The 22,307-nt window shown below is 40.0% G+C and overlaps 1 protein-coding gene across 2 annotated transcripts in view; it reads right to left on the bottom strand.

Annotated features, from left to right (window-relative positions):
* syngr1b (synaptogyrin 1b) overlaps positions 1–22,307 on the bottom strand; it is a 31,001-nt gene that overhangs the window by 7,452 nt on the left and 1,242 nt on the right. The gene's annotated exons all lie outside the window — the stretch shown is intronic.

Genomic DNA, 22,307 nt, shown 5'->3' with positions numbered 1-22,307 from the left:
ACACGTCAAACTTTTCTGGGAACTTCACAAACAGGTGCCACTATTATGTATGGCTTTTCTTAACTTCATGTCCACACAGCATTGCCAAAGGCTGGAGCCTATCCCAGACAGCACTAGGCGAGAAGTGTAGTACACCCCGTGTAGTGTCACTAGTTCTTTACAGAGACAACCAACCATTCGTATATCATTGTTTGTCTTTACCAAGATTGTGTCAATCCTTATAACATTTCCATGCTGCTGACTGAGTGTAAATAGCAAGAGAACCATCAATCTGACTTTCCTGCTTTATATTAGAGATGGACCGATCCGATATTACGTATCGGTATCGGTCCGATACTGACGTAAATCACTGGATCGGATATCGGAGAGAAATAAAAAATGTAATCCGATCCATGAAATATAAAAAAAGCACCTCACAAAACTTGCTACACGGCGTAACTCGGCTCATAACCGTAGCACGTCGGAGCAGTGTGCTCACGTGATAGAGCAGCTGTGTGTATTTGAAGCCTGCTACCAAACCAGCATTTCATCTCTGAGAAAGTGATCCCAGAGAGAAGTAAAGCAAGTGTGGACGGATCTAGCAAAGTTTAGCCAGGGGGGCTGATAGGGCATTAACAGGGAAAAGGGGGCACAAAGACATACTTTTCTTTCTCATTCTCATTTAAAATGTTGAACTTTTAATAAATAATTATCTGAATCTTACACCCAAAGTCCATTACTGTATATAGTAACTGTTAAGTCTAATATACCCTAGTAAGCTATATTACTTTTTCCTTTGGGAAGATACCATCTGTGCAGTCTGCAGTTCTGTTGAAGCAAGATGTTGAATCTATTTAATATTTCTTGAAAAATAATTGATTTCTGTGCATTTTTTTCACACTGCATCAAATTAAAGTTGATTACGTCGATTAAGCATCATGAGGTGGAGGGTGGTTCCCTATTTTATTTTATTTTTTGCTGGGAGTTGGAACCCTATTAGTTAGGTTGCTTAATATTTCTGCTAAGTACTCTTTAAAATACCAGAATAGGGAGGATGGAGCAGGTTTAAGTTTATTAGATTGATCAGTATTGCTGAACTATGAAATATTTTGGGTGCAGTGTATTTTTTACATACAGGTATAACAGAATAGCTTTAATGTTGTTGTTTATTTAAACTTGAGTATGAACCTATACAAAATGCAGCAAGATATTAAAAAAACAGTTTTATTGATTAAAAAACACTATATCGGATTCATATCGGTATCGGCAGATATCCAAATTTATGATATCGGTATCGGACATAAAAAAGTGGTATCGTGCCATCTCTAGTTTATATTTGTGCTCCAGTGCTGCCTTCTATGTTTGCATGTTTTCTGAGTGTTTCATAAAAGCCATTTCCAGGCCATAAAACTCCTACTTGCTGCAGTAGGGTGATATATTTAGACTGACTGGGTAATGAAAAAATAGCTTTAGCTTGGTGTTTTCAGCCCATACTGTCACAGAAATCCTGCAGTTATCATTTATTAAACATTTCTCGTGTCTTCTTCAAACAGTTTTGCTCACATGCCTCTTTTTTCTGAGAAGCTGGCATTTTGCTGCATTTCTTTACTGCAATTTAACACAACAGCAACACACAAAAGCAAACTTTCTGGTTGTTCCACTTAATGAACATACAGGTGATACGATGCTTGTAATAATGGCTGCATGGTGAGAATCACCTTCTTTGACTTCTAAAACGCATTAAACACAACTGAGCCGCTGCTATTGAGAATGAAACGACAGGAAATAAAAGAAAACCCTGGCGGTAAATCATGAGATGCTGCACATTATATGAGAATGGGTTCTGTTCTGTCTGGCTTGGTGATGCACACTACAGTAGCTCCACAGGAGACTGTGGAGCTTAGACTTTCAGTAGATCACCAGAGTGTGTCACCTACAGAAATACTGAGGTACAAGTAATGGGCTAAATGGGAAGACCAACACTGAGGAAGCTGAGATCCTTCACTGTGTGCAGCAAAATGATGGATTTTGTGATTGGCAGCAAACTGGACAGTTTTGAAGATGTAATGGAGAGGAGGACACAGACTATTGAGCTATAGTAGCTCAGGTCAACCTTCGCTCTCCACGTGAATCAGTGAGCCTTGGCCGCCCATGACCTTGTTGCTGGTTCACCACTGTTCCTTCCTTACACCATTTTTGATAAATACTGACCACTGCAGACCAGGAACATCACGCAAGAGCTGCAGTTTGGGAGATCCATCCATCCATTTTCTTTCATCCATTATTTCCTGTACATAATCTTGTACGGCATGCATGCACATGCTTATAATGTTAACCCAAAACAATAGCATTCATTGCTCCTGCACTGCATCTACTACAGAACATCATTTCAATGTCATTTTGGAGGTATTTGCTACTGGCACTGTAATACTGATCTTCTGTAAAGCTGAACATGCTGGAGAGGATTTATCCTTCCTGCAGTAGTCGGTTAAGGTCGAGGCAGGGACCCTGACAGTGATAAAATGGAGCCAAAGAAAGGACAAGGTTACTGTGATAGCATCTGAGCCCTCTCTCCTTTGTCTTTTCCCTTATTTTCCTCTCTGCGTCTGTCTCGCTTTGCCTCAAGGAGCGCACACCCAAAGGGATACAAAATGGAGTCAATAACAGGAGCAGGTTAATAAGATATCATCAAATCCCTCTCTCCTCTTCTCCTTGCTCCTCTTCAGTGCAGTATCACGAAACAATATTCTCATGGCAACAAATGCAGTACAAACTGTGTAGCATGCTACTTTTAGTTGCTAACAGCAGATCAGACAACTTCATCCAGCTGACAAACCCTCAGACCAAACCTCCCGGGAGCTTTTTCTGTCTGGATAAGAGGCAGAGTGTGTTTATGTTTGTCTGTGTGTGGTCTTTGCTGTGATGAGTGATGGATTCAGAGGGTATCTCTAAATGTGATCCAGTGTAAAAAGAGAGATAAAAAGCTAGAATTGAACCTTGGGTTGGTGTGTACAGTTTACCCAGCTGTCGTGTCTCTGGGTGTGAGATAAATGACAGCGATACAAAGACTGAATACAAAGCAAAGTGTACCTCCTCTGACAGCCCTGATCATGAAGGCTAGCTACCGGGCCGGGAGGAGACAGGGATGCCAGTCACGGTGGGATTACGGCACAGTTTTTTCTTCAGCTCCTTCCTTTTTTATCTGCTTTTGAGCCCTTCAGCTTCTCTCTACTGTCCGGTCCACGCTTGGGAAACCCCGATTTCATTTGACATTGAGTTCTTGCTTTCTATTAAATTTGACAGACTGGCATTTCTTTTCTCTTTAGATACAATCAGTTAGATTATGTGAAGGACAAAAGTTTAAAATCAAGTCACAATGACTTCATTTTTTATCTGTGGGTTGTGAAGCTTTAACCTATAGCGTCCCACTGATAAAAACAACTGCACTTCTAAGTCGTTTGCATATTTGTCAGACTTTACTTACTTTGTTTCAGATAATCAAACAAATGTTAATAATAGAAAAAGATAACCCAAAGATAAACCTGTCTGACAATGACAAGCAGGCTATAAGATCTCAAAAAGCAACACATCATGCCTCGTGCTTTTTCTAAAGGAAAGGCTGAGGAACAAAGTCAGTGACGTCTGTCGGTCTATAAAGGGTTACAAAGCCATTCCTAAGACTTTGGGACTCCAGCAAACCACAGTGAGAGCCTTTACCCAGCGAGCATAAAGGGAGTAACTTTTATAAATGGCAGGTAATTACAAATGTAACATTTATATCACCTCATCAAACATCAGCAAACACACACGCTGTGTTGCTAGCTTACGATCCAGCCGCCGTATTTCACAGCGAGAGAAAAGAGAGAGAGCGCTAACTCCACTCAAAGACCGGACAGGAGAGGACGAAGGGAGGTTAGATTTAGAGGTAAGGATGCTCAGTCGTATTTGATAAACTGTAAAGTTAAAGCTTACATGTAAGTCCTCGTATTTTTGAATGTGGCATTGTGTTTCTTCATATTGTGAAACACGCTGCAAATCAATAAGATAAGATAAGATAAGATAACCTTTATTAGTCCCACACGTGGGAAATTTGTTTTGTCACAGCAGGAAGTGGACAGTGCAAAAGTTATGAGGCAAAAATTAGAATACAATAAGAATAAATACAGTACACAACTGTACAGAATAGAATAAAATAAAATACTATATACAGTAGAATAAAATAAAATAAATATACAATAAGATAAAAATAGAATACAAATACAAATACTATATACAACTGAGTAAAAATACAACGATGACAGAAAGGATTATTGCACTTAGTATTATTGCACATGTATGGATGTGTGTGTTTGATCAGTTAAAGTCTTTATTATGGAGTCTGACAGCAGTGGGGAGGAAAGACCTGCGAAATCTCTCCGTCCCACACCGTGGGTGCCGCAGTCTCCCACTGAAGGAGCTGCTCAGTGCTGTCACAGTCTGCTGCATGGGGTGGGAGACGTTGTCCATCAGGGATGACAGCTTAGCCGCCGTTCTCCTGTCACTCACCACCTCCACTGGGTCCAGAGGGCATCCTAGAACAGAGCTGGCCCTTCGGATCACCCTGTTCAGTCTCTGAACAGGGTGATCCGAAGGGCCCGTTGTTTTGTTGAAGCTGGTTCTCCATCTTCTGCCTGTAGCTCTCCTTCCCATTCCTTATCAGTCCCCTCAGCTCTCTCTGCACCCTTTTCAACTCCTCTTTGTCTCTGGATTTGAAGGCCCTCTTCTGCTTGAGGACGGTTTTAATTTCTGGGGTAATCCAAGGTTTGTTGTTGGAGAAACACCGTACAGTCCTGGTAGGTACAGTGTTATCCACACAGAAGTTTATATAGTCAGTAATGCATGTAGTAAGGCTGTCGATGTCCTCACCGTGGTCATCACAAATCACCTCCCACACAGTCGACTCAAAACAATCCTTAAGAGCCTCCTCGCTCTCCTCTGACCATCTCTGTACTGTGCGGGTGGCTGGTGGCACCCTGCGCACTAAGGGCTCATACACAGGGACAAGGTGCACCAGGTTGTGATCAGATCTGCCCAGGGGAGGGAGAGGTGATGAACTGTATGCCTCTTCTGCATTGGCATACAGTAAGTCCAGTGTTTTATTGACTCTGGTTGGGCAGGTCACATACTGGGTGAAGGTGGGCAGTGTGGAGTCCAGTGAGGCATGATTGAAGTCCCCTGATATTATGAGAAGGGCTCTCGGTGATTGTGTTTGCAGTCTGCTGACCACAGAGTGGAGAGAGTCACAGGCTGCATCCGCGTTGGCCGAGGGGGGGACATACGCTGTTATCGCGATAACATGCAAGAACTCCCGGGGCAGGTAGTACGGACGCATGCTGAGACAGAATAACCGTGTTATTTAAAGGTTGTGTGAAAGGACTCTGCAGTATACTGTCAGAGGATGGAAATCTGCCAGGGCAACTCGTGAAACGTCTGCTGACATCTCGTTGAAATCAGTTTTGTAAATTTGCAAAGAGCAGCAGATCAGCTGATCACAGCGTGCACGTCAAGAAAATCTACCGGAGCTCTCAATAGAAATTGTGATTCTTTCCCTCACGTTGAGCCATTCCATCTGATTCCCCCACCTGCTGAATCCCACTTTAACCCCTTCCCTACATGTTTTCCTGTTTAGAGGCAAAGTCACCCTCTACAAGGCAGGCAACAGAAAATAAAGCAATTTTTTTATTTTGCTTCTTTTTCTCTGCTCATGTTCTTCTTATGATTCAAGAGTACCTTTATTAGAAATTAAATTTAGACTGAAATTAAACTTGTATTCCTATCTACTAATATTATTTTATTACAACAATAACTTAGCACAAGGTCCAGTTAGCTTTGCACAAAAGTATGTGGCATTAACGACGGACCCGACCACAGGCTTGTGCTTTTCAGCATCACTTTATTAACACTTTCACGGTTGCACACTTTCACCAACACACGGCTGCAGCTCTACAGCTGCCGCCACACACATCACCAACACCAATACTGCAGGACCCAGTGCAGACTTTAAGCCGGCGAGGCGGGATTGAGGATGGTGCATCCACCTCCCCTGCAGCGGCACCACAGACCACGCCCCACCACAGAAGACCACGCCCAGCCACAGAGTACAGAGCTGGTAATTTTTCACTTTTACTCGAGTAAAAAAGTTGAATCGGTACTTTAACTTGTACCAGAATATTTTTTGACACAGGTACCTGTACTTCTACTTAAGGACAAAATGTCTGTACTTGTGCCACCTCTGCATGTCAGTGATGCGGCTCTGCACTGTGATGGTGTTAACACTGTGAACAGTCTCACTCGGGTCATAACAAAAGACAAAACAATTGAATCCATGTCCATGAATATGACCATGCACATGTTCATGAGTTATGTTTTTAAATAATGCTTTCATTCCTTCGCAGATCGTGCAGGATTGTATTTCGATGTTTAATAAGCATTTAAGTGGACGGCACAGCAGACTGACACAGAGTCTGGGACAATGACCTGGGTTTATTAAAAATATCTGTCATGGTTTCATCGCATATTTCTATTTTTTGTTCAACAGCAGCTTGTATCAAAAAAAATGTTCCCTGCCTCTGACAAAAAGCCTGAATCCCCAGAATAATGGCCACCGTCTCTTTCACCTACAGTGTTATAGTTTGACAGACTGGTGATGAGCTTATGAGCAATCACCTACCTGAATGAATGGAGAGTACGCACTTAAAACTGACCTTCCCTGGCTGTATTACTTATACTAATAAGCATTAATAAAAGTGATTCAGCAGACTATGTTAAGATAAACAGAGTAACACTCATTCATTTTGTTCTACACAGCAACAAAAGCCAAACTCTTATTTCCATTTTAAAGCTCCAGCACAGAGAGAAAGCTGGCATTTAAATCTGCGTCTCGATGGCAAACTCTAACAGTTTGTTACTAAGCATGCGCAACCTTTCTGTTTCCTCGCTCCTCCCTCGGTCCACTTTATGCCACTCTGGATTCTGGCCCATGCCACGCACTCCTCTTTCTGATTAAAGGATGTATGGGGGAGGGCAGTAGCACCTCAAACACCTCAATCCCATCATTCATCTACCTGCAGTTTTTGTTGTTGTCATGATGAAGAACTAAAGGAGGAGATGGTGGGATTGTGAAGGGGATAAGCAAAGAGAAGCATCGGGGGTAGAAGGGGCATGGAGGCGGTGCTATTTTTAGACCGGCTGCATCATTGCTCCCTCCCCCTCGTCTTTTCCCATCTCCCCTCGTTACTGGCCCTGCCTATGCCCACAAGCATTCTTCAGGAAAAAGGAGCACGCTCCGACACACATACTCATGCATACACAGCTCAAATGCACGCACAGTTTGTCCACTGCTTCACAGGGCTGGCTTAACGACTCAGGTCAGAAAATGCGCACACACAAGCATTGCAGCACAAACGCACAGGCATAAGGCCAATCCCATAATGTGGGATATTGTCAGAGCAATAATAACTTTATTTGCTCACTTAGTCTCTTTCCTCTTATAAAAACACGCTGCATGTATTTATTCATTTATTTAATCTCCATGTGACACAACGGATTTGTGGCGCTGGGTTTAAAGCTAAAGAAAAAGTGGCATATTTGCACGTGCAATAAAAATAAAAGACGTGGTGTCCAAAATGATTTTTGATGAGTTCGAAAAAGGCCAAAAACTGCAGGATTCACAACACTTCTGTGTTTCTCTCTTACCTTTGTGTCATCGCCAAAACCAGCACAGTAACTGTTCAAAATGTGTCTGTTTGGAGAAGCGTGAGGATCATTTACACCCTAAATACACAGACTCACCGCCTGGTCTAACTCCCAGCCTGACACATCAACTCTACTCTTCTGGGTCCTCGTGATATTTGTGAAGTACAAACGTGCACACTCTTCTTCTTCTTCTTTTATCTTTTAAAGAGATAAGCGCAGTGTCGCTAACACGCTTACCTGCAGGGTCATCGCTTCTTTGATATAGTAAAGGAAACCATAAAGATTCTTTTGAATCTTTTAAATCAATCTACTTGACTTTTATACATTGATTTGAAGATGCTTTTAAAGCACTAGTCACCAGAACAGCTTATAAGATTTGATGATTTTGTCCCACATGAAGGAATTTACACTTCCACCACCATTTTTTCCATAACAGAAGCCTTCCAGCCTCCCATTCAGGAATCTTTAACTGTCACATCTCCTCCTTCTGATTAACATACAGGCAATATTACAATGTCTCTGGTTCACCCCTCACCTTCTGTTGACTCAATTCTGTCACATTGCGAGCATGACTGGATTCCACAGTAATCTATGAAGCATGTACAGCTGTGGCCCCTAACTTTTTTTATTTGAATACAGAAGGGAGTCTGAGTATCTGTAACAGGGACAAAAGTACCTGCAGGGCCACAAGTTTTTAGTGATGTGACACACTTTGGATTTGAAATGCTCGGAGAATCTGCACTGGGAAATAAACTCATCGCCAGGGACTCGCGTTCATCTTTCAAACTCTTTTTTTTCTTCTTTCTTTTCCAGCTACAGCTTCAAAGACACAAACACTGAATGCACAAACGCTATTCCTTGAAATATGGATTGGACTCGGCGTGACCTGGTTCACTAAGAAGGAAAACACGCACCATCTTCAGGATCACAATTATATTTGGTATCACATGGCAGGGGGCAGATTGAATTACAAAGCTTTTCTCTCCTGCTTGCAGCGAAAGTCCGACGAGGCTTGTGTAACGATTCGAGCTTGATCCACAAAAACACCCTTAAAAAATGCACAAAAAAATGTGAACTGCACCTAAACATTTCCCGAGAGCTTCGAAACCATAACCAGTGAATAGTGTGACATGGTTTCATATGTGACTTGACTCCTTTGAGTGGGTGTGTGTGCCTGGGTGAGGTGAAGGTACCCCACCCTGCTTAATCTGTAGAGAGATCACAAGGCTTCTGAATGTGGTGAAAGCAGGCACTGTGAAGAATCCCACGTGCTGTCTCTGGTCTTGTGACCATCAGAGGGTCCCTCACAAATTGCCCTTTAGCGATGCTGATTACAAGATGTGTGTGTGTGTGTGTGTGTGTGTGTGTGTGTATGTGTGTGTGTGTGCTTCTGAAACGTTGTGCATTTGTGCGTGAAAGCATGTGCTTCCTGAGAATCTCCCTTTGAAATTGCTGCTGTGTCTCTCCATTCAGACCTTCTTTAGAGCTTTAAGCAGAAATTCTGATATTTGCACGTGATTGCAACAATGAAACACACTTACACACAAACACACACCCACAAACCCACAAACCAGCACCCATATCAGCTGCTACCTAGGCCTAAATCAGATCGGTTCAATCGGTCTGCTTGTGAATGATTTAAAGCTGCTGTTGTGCTGGCTGAAAGGCCTTTTGCATCCATTGTTGAGAACCAGACAATTGAGCCGGGCCTCATGTCACCCGGCTATTCACTGTACCTCACAAAATCCTGTACTAGAAGTAGCCATGCACACACAAATGCACAGACCGTGAGTTAGCAACGTGCAGCCTTTTCATAATAATAGCGTGCCCACATTTAAGGAACAAATCCTGTGAAAGTTATCACCTTTGTTGAATCACTCATTCGCTGATTTGAACTTATTTTAGAAATATTTTTACAATTCACACATGTAAAGTTGTAAATTACCACATTTTCATCTATTTTTAAATATAACCAAGTAGTTTAGATGCCTTCAAAATACCAAAAACGAGTAAAACATGAAAGCAACACGTAAGAGCAAAAACAACAGGACATGCATCTTGGTCGCTTGGTTCTGTTTTGGGTAAAATACTCCTTTTTTAAACGTTTGGATCTGTATGATGTCACAGAGAGGAGGATTTTAGCAAAGTTGGCTTAAAGGGGGAAAATTAGATGTATTTTCTTCAGTAAGTGTTTTGTGATTATGAACATATTTTAAAAATACAGGTTCAGAAATAGCTAATAATAATAAGCTAATCAGCTATGTAGTGTATCAGTGGAGCTTATGCTAAGTAGCCATGTGAACCCATGTGGTGGTTGCCCATCTGGTAAAAGATAACACTTTTATAGAAAAATTCAAGAGTGAATGGGAAGGTCATGATAATATCTGAACATATTATCTTTTGTTCAGGATCCAGCCTTGATCAAATATTTATGCCTGCAGTAAAAATTACATTTTTAAAGGAAAAATATTAAGGATATTAAGGATAATTGTTTACAAGGGATTCTCAGTCAGCCTGAACACAATTCATGTTAATTAATGATGAATGGCTATGAGCACACTGTGTTGCAAATAAGCACAGGCTATGTGCACGTGTTCTCTGTGGAAACTGTATTAGATGAAGGCGAGGCAGCACAAAAACATGGCTATGTTATGATGCAGAAGCCATGAGAAACCTGGCTGAGAGGCCTGGCTGGGGTCTTGGAGGTCTGAGAGGTTGTTCTGCAGATAAATCCTAAGAGCTCAGGTGGAGCTCCAACATCTAAGCCTGAGCAATCTGGTGCTAATGGTTACTGCTGTTCTGCTACAGTATGTGCATACGTGTGCACACTGCAGCCATTTTTTCCCCCTGCATGCTACAGGCAGTAAATCCGTCCATCGATTTTTATTAACCACTTATCCAGTTCGGGGTTGCATGCTGGAGCCTTTCCCAGCTGTCACAGGGCCAATGCCATGGGAAAATAAGTTGAGAAAAGTCAATTTTAAGGTTAAGGCTGTGCAAACAAAACACACCAACTAGGGCAGAGCAATATGGCCAAAAATATTTATCACGATATACATTTGAAAATTTGTGATAACGGTATAACTGACGATATAATTGACACTAGACAAAATACTTTACAACTCCACAACTTTATTAGTGCAAAAACCCCATCAATGTATTTTCACTTAAACAAGCAGCTGTTTTTTATGTGCATTAAAGTTATATAAAAATGTAACAGTGAAAATGCAAATGCCTTGCTGACAGTTTAACCAAAAGGCATTTCCAGTGGAAATTGGCCGACATATCCTCAGCATAACCATGTATAATATCCACAAAACTTAAAAAGAGGTTATACACACACAATATGGTAATATTATGTTGAAGCACAGTACGTATCACTCCGCGAGGCTCCAGCCTACGATAGCTGTAATGCTCCGACAATCCATCAAGCAGAGCGTAGCTTCGCACTAAAACATTTTTTGACAGATTTTCGAGCGCCGTGTACCACATAAAATCGGTTCAAGGTCAGTAAGCACAATCAGAATTCATACATAAGGCACACCGGATTATAAGGGGCACTGTCGATTTTTCAGAAAATCAAAGGATTGATTTTAAGTGTGCCGAGTTTACCGAAAAACACTGTAATAACAACAGCCCGCTTGCATGCTCTACCAAAACTGTGCTTTGGTGTGTATCTGACAGACGAAAGCTAAACCAGTTCCACACCACTGAAGTTGCAGCATTTTACAAACCAATTCTGGTTCATCCGTTTCATTCAACGATCCGCTTTCGCCCTTCTCATTCTCCGTCGCCGCCATGCTTTTTCCGCCATGTGCGTATGAAAACAAAGGCACTGCGCATGCGCGTTTTACCCATATTCTATGGCGATATTTCATTTTCTTATCGTTGCCTAACATTATACTGGTATTACTGTGAACAGTATGATATAACCCAGCTCTAACACCAGCCCATCAAAACAGGTAGAAAAAGAAATAAGGGTAGAACAATTTGTTTCTCATGACGCGTTCTAGACTATTAGGATGTGCAGGTCCTCTGAAGTGAGACAGCATTTTATCAATAGGTAGATACAGATCGAGGTCAGAACTAGACACAAGTGTCCAAACAGTTGTCTAATGAATAAAAAAGAACTTGAGATAAAAGCTTACATGTGGCCTATTTTGAACCTCGGCACACCCGACCAATCACTGTGTTTCATGGCCATTTATGTTACATGTTGTTTAGAGAAACTGTCAGAAGCAAAGGAACGTGGGGAACGTGTTGACTCTGAGACAGTAAGTGTAAAGCTTTCTAACATCAATGCCTTTGGATTTATGCCATTCTTTTGACATATAGGTAGTAATTAAAATATGGACTAAGGAAAAAGAAACATTTCAGCAGCACATCACCAGTATCTGACGTGTGTGCTGTGCTCTCAGTGACATTAATATATTATCTAATTGCAAAAACGGAGGAAATTTCCATTATTGCTTACCATAATGATGTAAGTACAGATAAAGAAGACAGCACTGTTGATGCAATCAGATCGTCCCAGAAAGAACATGTTCATTTCTGCAAATTCTTGCCTTTTATGTGCTTCAGAGCTTTTATCTGCTCTGAAGAGAACAAACCAAAGCGAATGCAGTGAATGATCAGTAAAAGTAAGTTATGACAGTGGGAAGTGAGCAGAGCTATCTGCTGCATAATACAGGATCACTGCTGGAGGATATTACATCCTCTGTGTGTGTGTGTGTGTGTGTGTGTGTGTGTGTGTGTGTGTGGGCTTATTGTCTGCTGCAGAATGTCAGCCCAGACTGGGGATACCTGATTGCTGCTGTCACCATGGCAGCAGCTGCTCATGTAATGAGAGAGAGAGTGAGAGAGACAGGAGACCTTGTCAAAGTACAATTCAAGGAGAGCCACTGCAGTACCAAGGGTACACAATGAGACAGACAGAAACACAAGTTCAGAGCACAACGGCACTCTGATGTCTGTTCTGTCGAGTCACTCAGTCACACACACAATGCTCTCCTCCATACGTCTCTGTGCCTTTTTTTTTTTTTGGGGCATTATTATCTCGTTTCCATTTGAAATGTGGTGGCAGTCAGTGAGAACATGACCAGACGAGCCCAGAAAACAAGCATGTATCAGTGCAAGAAAACAGACGGTCCCTCAATCTTGTAAAGCCAAGCATAACAGAATCAAGGGAAAGTAGCACTGCAATCTGGTACGGGTGCTCATTCAGTTACAGGCCTGCTTTTTACGTTTTTTTAATGGCAACAGCAAGTGAAACTGAAAGGGCAATTTTGTAGTGTGTTCAGCCAGTCCACAGACAAGGAACAAAGATGGCTGTAGCCAAAGAGATTTGAAGTCTTATCTTAATGATTCAAGTTACGAGAGTTTACTCTCTTTTCTCATATGAGTTGCAAGGGAAACCGTGATCAGGTATTTGCATGAAGCAAAATGCTCCAAAAGTCACCAACACAAATAGCAAGGGTGTGAGGCCCAGTGGCTACAAAGGGCCACGCCTTAACAACAGGAACTATAAATCTTAAGAATAATTAACAATATATACTTCAACCCTCTATAAGGTTATCACTAATGGGAAAAATAACCATAGAGACCAAAAGTGTTTTTGTACCATTCTGTAAATACATTTATTTCTGATGTAAAGTTGGACACACAGGAATCTATTGAAAGTGACTTGCTTTTGGAGCCAGCCTGCATTATATGACACTAACTACATCAATGTACTGCACTATGATGATATACCCAAATAAAGTAGGGTTCAGCCTGCTCATGAACTATTCATGCTGAATTGAATCTCAACCAATCACCAAACTGAAAACGATCAGTTGGTTAAGTTAGAAGATGATTCATTTTTTCAGGCTTTATTTACCTGTGAACACAAGCAGTACAGGTACCCAGCGGTACCCTTTTCAGTACTTTACACACCACAACAGCTGCTGGTTACTGCCTGGCACTGTCTGTGATGTTGACGTCACTGTCACAGTGCTTGCACACTGCAGTATTTAAATGGTAGTGTGAGACAATTGTTGGTTATGTTTACATACTAAGGTTTTGTGTGTGTTTACAGTATACCATGCTGATATGACATTTCAGCGCTGCGAAACAAATGCTAAAAGTTAAAACGTCAACAGCACAGTGTCAAAAAGCCGTTTCTCTGACAACAGCTTTTCATCATCATCATTACCATTCCTGGGTTCACCTTCTTAACAGGCACGTTGATGTTACCTGCCGGTCTTTCAAATACGGTACACTTTGCAGCTTTCAGACATACTTTGTATTTGACCAGATGTTTCTTCAGATTAGATGTGTTCCCACGTTCAGCTTCTTATTTTACACTACAGATGTTACATTTTCCAACTGTTTTAGCATTGGATGCATGCTAATAATTAGGTCCAAACAGAGATTTATAACAAACAAAACTTTCCACTACACTGCGATTTCAAATATATAGCAGTCAGAAAAAGAATCACCCACAATCAGTCACAGCAGACGGCTGTCCCTCCCTGAGCCTGGTTCTGCTGGAGGTTTCTTCCTGTTAAAGGGAGTTTTTCCTTCCCACTGTTGCCAAGTACTTGCTAATGGTTCTGTTTTTTTAGGGTCTTAACCTGACAGTACACTGAGGCAACTATGGGTGTGATTATATAAATAAGAAATATCCATCCATCCATTCGCTTCCGCTTATCCTTTTCAGGGTCGCGGGGGGCGCTGGAGCCTATCCCAGCTGTCATAGGGCGAGAGGCAGGGTACACCCTGGACAGGTCGCCAGTCTGTCGCAGGGTGAGAAATAAGAAATAAGTGAACTGAATTTAATAATAAGATCTATCTCAACCGCAGTAAGAAGTTATATCAGTGGGGAGTTTAGGATGCTTGGCTGGCCAAAAAGCTGAGTAATTTGAATGATGTATAATAAACATTATTTGACAGGGCTTTAGGTTTTATGAATATTTAATGCAAACATCTGCAGACTTTATGTTCACAATTTCTACTACAGTCACATTAAGGCAGTCAAACAACATAAAAATGCAACTTGCTTCTTAAAATAGCTTTCGAACAACATCTGAATTTTGACATGTAGGTGCTGACACACTGTGGGTGTGTGAGTAACCAGGAGATGACGGAATGCCCTGCACTGCAACGGGTTTGTGCTGGTGACATAAAATAGTTACTCATCAAGCACAAAATCTCTTGACCTCTGCAATGCTAATCACCATCATGGCTAAATTTAAAACATTATCCAACGCTATTTACGTAAGAGTGTTTTAATTACAGAGCAAATATCAGGACAGAAGAATTTTCCACAGCAGCTCATAGTTTATGTCCACTTTTAGATAGGATTCACCATGCTGGGAATGTCAGGTCTTTGGCTAAATGCTCTTTGGGAATCACATTGTTGGTGCAGACGTGCTATTTTATGTCAGTGAGACTCTTATCTTTAGCGTTTTTTTTACATTCTACTAAAGACATGGAGGGAAAAATATGTATCTTTGGGAGGCTGCTAGTAACATAATGTCTAAATATACCCTTTAAAATAGGTTTGTTCTTAGGTTGTTTGTTATGTGCAGGCTGGGTTATCCCTTGAGTTTGGGGCCTTTTTTGTGCTTGAATGATTCCTAGGTCAGTGTTAAGTGGTTTAACATGCAGTCACAAAAATGAACCGACTGGACTGTGAATGTGTAAAAATGTAAAAAAAACAAAAACACTTTATAACCTTCAGAAAGCCTTAAGAACTATTTCTTGAGACCCCTTTAAAAAATGACAAGAAACTGGATTCTTGGAAGCAAATACTTTAGGCCAGGCTGAAATAAGTAACATTATTAGCAGTTTTCAAGCCAGCTGTGTCTAATAGTTTGACTTTTAAAGACATGTTTATATTTAAAATAATCATGCCTATACGTATATATGTCTCTATGTTACTGTATTTTTGTCTTTTTTGAGAGTTAAATTGTGAACTTTAATCAGCGTTTTCATCCACAGGGCAGACAGAAGTTCTACTTTGGGCATGTTGACTTCTGAAAATAAAAATGCTTCTTTAGCACAGTCGAGCACAACACAGAACTAAACAGCATATTTAGGTGTATAGTGATGTGATGCTTTATGTTACCCCTGCGATAACCCGAATCCTTGAACAGCAGCAGAATTCAAGGAACTTCACTCAAGGGATCGATCCAAGTTTTGAAAGTAATTCTCTTTTATGCACAGATCAAAGTAGAACCACAGGCAAACAATGTCATGTTTACTTTGTGAGTCAGGTTGACCCTGTTCAGCTTACTTAAATCCAAATATTTTCATTTCCTCAATTAGAAAATTATCACGGCCACGTTACTCTCCCTGCACCTGTCACTGTGTTCGCTGTTCTTCTTTTCACCATCCAATACTCTCGTAACTAAAATCCGGCGCTGATTCTCTGAGGCGGACACACACGTCATTATCACCTCCACATTCAGCCCTCATGAGTCAGAACAAGTGGGAGATGGATGGAAAAGAGAGGGCAGAGAATCCTCGACCAACATTCATAAACTTTTCTCTTTCTTACTCATTCATTCTGGTCTCCTCTCTCTCATACGCTCTTCTGTGACGTCGCCCATCAACAAATGTTTAAAGGAGAAATCCAATCACGTAAAGTGTCTACCCTTGCTCTGTGGGTGATGCTAACTTCATCGTTTTTAATGTTTGTGTTTCATGCAAAAGTCACTTTAGTGACTGTATTGGAGATCTCCATCCCAGGCGACCTAATCGCACAATAATTTACCTATCCTAGTTTGTTTCAACAATGATTTTCAGCTGTAAAACGTAATGACAGACCATTACCAGGATAATAACAGGTAAATTCAGTTTAACGGTTGGTTGTAATGGAACTTAAATCTGCAGCTGAGGACTCCTCAAAGTAAAGACAAAAGGAAATAAGAAACAGAGGAACAGAGGAAAACCTTCCAGAAAGACGAGGTAATGCTGGATCCAGGGTGTTCCTGTTGTCACTACTCAGTTGCTGACTAAAAAGAAAAAATTATGCTCCAAAGTGTAGATATCGTTGATGTTTTGAGAGTCTCAGTATCTGAATAAATCAGAGCAATCCCTTTCATGAAATGATAGATCTGTGTCTTTGTTTTTCCCCTCACCAAAGTAAACCTGAAGACTAAGAAGACTTTTCATTGGAACAAACGTTTCGTCACTCATCCAAGTGACTTCTTAAGTCTCAGCTGAATGCAGGTTTCCCCAACGGCATAAATGGTACATTTGCATAATGACTTCCTTACCTGGATGAATTAGTACATTTGAGCCTAACAAACACCACCAATTCAGTGGTTCAGGTATGTAGATGACACCTGGGTAAAAATGTCAGGATGTACCATAATTGACTGATCACAGTAACTCAGTAGACATCAAGTTTGCCTGGAAGGATATGACAGGCTAGACTTGTTAGACTGTGAGATTTCCATCAGTAACGGAGGACATTTAAAAGTTAATGTGTACCATAAACAAATGTTCACGGATCAGAATTTAAGGTTTGACTCTTATCATCCACTGAAGCACAAACTGGGTGTCATCAGTATGCTACAACACAGAGCGAACACCATCGCCACAGATACAGCGGCCCTGAGTAAGTGTGGTTATCCCAGCTGGGAAGGCACCTAAAGAAAGCTCCGGGTGATCCAGACAAGAAAAAGCTGAAAACCCTTAGTGATGATCTCTTCCATGTCAGGAGTATCAGAAGAACTGAGACGCATTTTTTATAAACAATCTGCCTGTGTGGCTTTCAAACACCAAAACACGCTGCGCCAAAAATTGGTCCACCCAGGGATCGGGTCCCTCGACACAAACAGAGTAACATAGTGTACGCTGTTAATCGCCAGGACGATTGCCAGGATTTATACATCAGAAAAAACAAACAACCTCTGGCGAAGCGGATGGCACAACACATAAGAGCTAACTCGTCAGGCCAGGACCCCGCAGTCTACTTACACCTACAGGCCAGTAGCCACTCAAGACCATCTCTGAATTGAGGAGGGGGCCTAAGGGTACATCTTTCGCCATCTTACAATGCTGTGACTGCAGCCATTCCCCAACTCTCTGTGAGTGGCACTCATGGCCATTGATCAGTGGTTGTTGATCAGTCTTCATGAAGATTTGCATATTAATGATCATGAAACTGACCTACAGCCCATAGTTCGTTAGTAGTGCTAGTTTCAGTCATTATGCAAATGTACCATTTATAAGGTTGGGGAAACCTGCGACTGAAAAATTCTCTTGGATGAGTGGAAAAACCGTTCTCCCACTGAAAACACTACGTCCAGATAAACAGAATCAACTTTCTGGCATTATCATTTTACCTGGTTTGCTCTTACCTCTACATTACAAACAGACATTAAATTTTACAGAATGGGATCTTAAATACTGTTCATCACTATAATGGACTTGCAGGAAAGTGCTAAGAAGTGCTTGACCTTTAAGCGATGTTCACATTGGAAGGGACAAAGTTTCATTATTGCTGAGCATGGCCTGCTACACTGTCAATGAATTGCTAACAAAATATTGTTAAATCCTCTGAGGTTGAAGATGTTAACTTCTATCTTTCGGATGCAAGCAAAAAGCACTTTTCTGGAAGAAAAAGTTTTGACACGTCCATTAAATTCATTGATGTTCTTTGTCTCCTGATTGCCAGAACGTAGGAGAACAAGTTTAACAAGAACATGATATGTAGCACAAGGATAGGGTCAGAGGTGACAAAAGCACAGACATCCTTTATTTAAGTAGTATAGATACTAGTATCAAAAATACTCTGGTAGAAGATGAAGTACCAATTCAACTTCTTTACTCAAGTAAAATAAAAAAGTATAGTTCTGAAATGTACTCAAAGCAAGAAAGTAAAAAGTAGCTCTTTGAAGGACATTACTACCAGCTATTCTTTTGTGAAGGACCTGGCACTTTGGGGTTATTGGAATGTGTGTGCACTGTTAGACATAAGATGCATAAATTATGTATTTTTGGTTATTTAATATCTTTCTATGCAATAATCCACAGTAATGGATATACTAACAGGATTGTCACATCACTGGATGTTTGGCATGCAGTGATGTGAAACAATATCTTCTCTTAAATGAGTCAAACCTAAAGAAACGAGGCTGTTTTGACAATCTCAGGAGTAGAAAGTAGATATTTGTGAAAAAAAATGCATGTTTGTTACATGTTTGTTACGTCTTACGTGCTTCATATTATCCATCAGTTTGTGTGTGTTTTACAAATATGGAAGCATATGACCCACTGAAGTCTTGGAAAAAGCTGAAACTTTATTTGTTTGCATGTGTCAGTTTTTAACTTCCATTGAAAGTGTGACTTGAAGCCAACTGCCTTTTCACAATAAGAGCCACAACAGCTACACTATTGGGACATCTAGTATATGAACTAAGGAAGTCTCCTTTAAAGTGGTGAATGTTATAGTCTCCTCCCCCACAGACTGCTGCAGGCTCAATATGATACGATACATCACAAGCTAGGCTATGCCTGTTACTATGGCGACATGCTGCTGCTCTGATGACACCTCTGGACAGGGGATGTGGTGAAGAGTCATAAAGACACTCCATACCTGTAGAGTGTTGTCTTAGTGTCACTTAAGATGTCGCGGTAGTGTCAAATCAATAGAAAATTATAAATGTGTAAGAAAATCACTGCTGAAGCGATCTGTCACCTAAAAATGATCTTGAAAACATTTTTGAGGACCATAAAACTCTTCATTAAGACATTTAAACATGTGCTGTTTTGGTTTCTACTTTTAAGATTTTGAGTACTGAATGCTTGAAGAAACAACTTCAACCATTTAACCCCAACTATGTAACTTGAACATTAATAAACAGTCACATAACAGTAAAATGTATTGTTTAAATATACGATTTAACCCCCTTTGTAGCGCAGTAATTTAGTTAATTGAAATAGTAATAATAATATAAAGATTAAGAAATGAAGATAGAAAATAAAAAAGGAAAAAACTGCAACCCTAGATAATAAATACAGATTTTATAACTACAAATATCTACTGAGTTGTGCCATATACTTTCAACATAAAACCTTAAAACTCTCAAAAAAGGTGAAATAGCAGTGATCAGATTGTGCCATATTAAAATATGCTTTCCCTACGTGACTAAAAAAATATTCCTGCATACAGATGAATTTACAGCACAACATGTGTCATATGTTTAGAAAAATTCAGTGAAAGAAATGTAACTGCCAGGTTTACTAATATAAATGATACACAAAGTACGTCATCATATTAGTATACCTCGTATACAGCCAAAAATCTGACCTCACAACTAAGCTTTACAATGATTAAATTCATGATTTACAGACATATCACATCACTAGCCACTGGCCTTGTTATTTAAGGCTAACGGGTTAATAAACTCGGTTTATGTCACCACAAACTATGCATTTTCTTTGTATTTCTAATTATACAAAGAAAGTTTATGGCACTTTCAGGCAACAGAAACTTTTTCATTTATAATTTTTTAAAGAGGAAAACCTTAGCTCCCACTTTAGTGTCAGGACTGTACAATACAATACAAACCTTACCTTAGGTTTATATAGTTATAAGCATAATGTATTGACGCAACACTGGTCACTGACATTATATAACTGCTTACATTTTAGCTCTGAAAGCAACCTGTGGCTCTTAAGATGAAACTAAAATTTGAGAACCTGACTGACGCTAAAGTTCAGACTTTACGCTACAAAGGAAACACAATGAAATTTTAACTTTTTAACACTATAAAATCTTTGCAAGTGTTTTCTCTTAACCAACTGGTGCCTCAACAGAGACAAAATCAGTACAGTGAAAATATAGAGATGCAGGTAATACAGGAACAAAAAATCTGTTAGTCAGGCTTTTAAAGGCTATCCCGAGCTGCAGAGCGCCAAGGCTTAGTGGCACATTAGAGAAAATAGTCCCTTGTAATTTTATGTTACTGTGCAAAAGTCTTGAAGCACCTCTCATTTCTTCTTATTTTGTTTCCAAGCAGCTACACTTTCTTGTGATATTTTAAAACGCTCTTGAACAATGGTGCTCCAGACTTTCTGAGTCTTTCATTGCACAGTGGCTGCTTTTTCACTTATTTTCAGAGGAATGTTTCTTGTGTTTGTTAAGCCAATTATCACTGACCTGTGAATCAGCACAGTGTCTACACATAACACATAACTGAGGGGAAAAAACAATTTTAAATTGTATTTTTTGGCAGAAACACAAAATTTGTTCCCATTTCTTTAGTTGCGTCTACAAAAAAATGATGCCAAATATAACACATCTTAACAGACATAAACTAGTATTTTAGCACCACCACCACCCATTCAGTTACTTTCATTAACGGACAAAATCCCAAAACTCCAATCATGTCTTCCTACAACCTTTTGTTGTGGCTGTAGCCAACCTGTTGCGAGCACACAACTTCTAGCTGGCTAATACATCACATAAACATTCTTACTGATGTAAACTAAGAGAAATAATAACTAAAGGTAAGATGTTCTCCCAGTAGGTTGTTACCTTCAGGTAATCCCAACAACTGTGGTCAGGAAGTGCCTTTAGTCATGTGTAAGATAATTTGAATGAGTGCTAGATTAAAAAAAACTACAACTCATTTTTCTTATTAAAAAATATTGAAGTACACCTTTCCACATCCTTTCCTGTTTTTGCATAAAACAAGGAGACATCAAAAAGTTATTATTAAAACAAATAATAATATGCTCTTTGTAATAGATTGCACTGTTGTCAAAAATCAATCGTATAGTTCAAAATCTAAAACAACAACGTCTTGCTGAGTCGAGGAGTACTATCTGTTAACTTATTGTCCAAATATGTTAAAAATAACAAAAATATGAGTTGTTCTGAACAATATACCCATTGTCCAAAGTTTGAAACATCTCTGATATACAGCAATCTTCTTTGAAAGCTTACAACAGCTACACTATTGGGACTGCTGGGCCTAACCTTTGCACTGCTGCCTTTTGTTGAAAAAAATGTTTTAAAAAGTGCAATAATGCCTTCCTAATTGCTGCACATCACCAAATGTTCATCTAAAAAAATAAACTGTAACAATGTAATGTATAAATCTCCGTTGGATATTCATCACTTGATGCGGTTTATGAATGGATGCAGTATATTTACTTCCTGTCTTTCTTAAATTACAACAATTTAAGAGAACGTTCTTGATGCTTTCTAATGAAAACACATAGAATTGCATTTTCCTCCTCTCAAAATATAAACGACACAAAAGGTACAGCTGCAAAAACTAGACACCCAAAACAAAAATCCTATAAAATACCACCTGGCAGTGCACTAAAAAGAAGAAAAGCTGCCCAAAATCCTGACTTTAACTCATTTAAATACATGTACATTTTCCATGTAATTACATAAGTACAATGTAAAACAATGGTCTGGTCAAATAAAATGAACTTGATTGTTATACATTCAGTTTATACCGAGCACATTTTCCTTAATGATTAATTATATGAATAAATAAACCTCCGGTTTCATACATTTCGGATGTATTTTCCTTAAAACTCAGCGTGGAGCCTACACTTTGGGGAGCACTTCTGTTGCCATC

Source organism: Mchenga conophoros, linkage group LG6, assembly GCF_057382185.1.
Source record: "Mchenga conophoros isolate Kocher_MC1m ecotype Shallow Benthic linkage group LG6, M_conophoros_male_GT1.1, whole genome shotgun sequence".
Lineage (NCBI taxonomy): Eukaryota > Metazoa > Chordata > Actinopteri > Cichliformes > Cichlidae > Mchenga > Mchenga conophoros.
The sequence above is the reverse complement of the archived record's forward strand: the minus strand, read 5'-3'. Positions and strand labels throughout refer to the sequence as shown.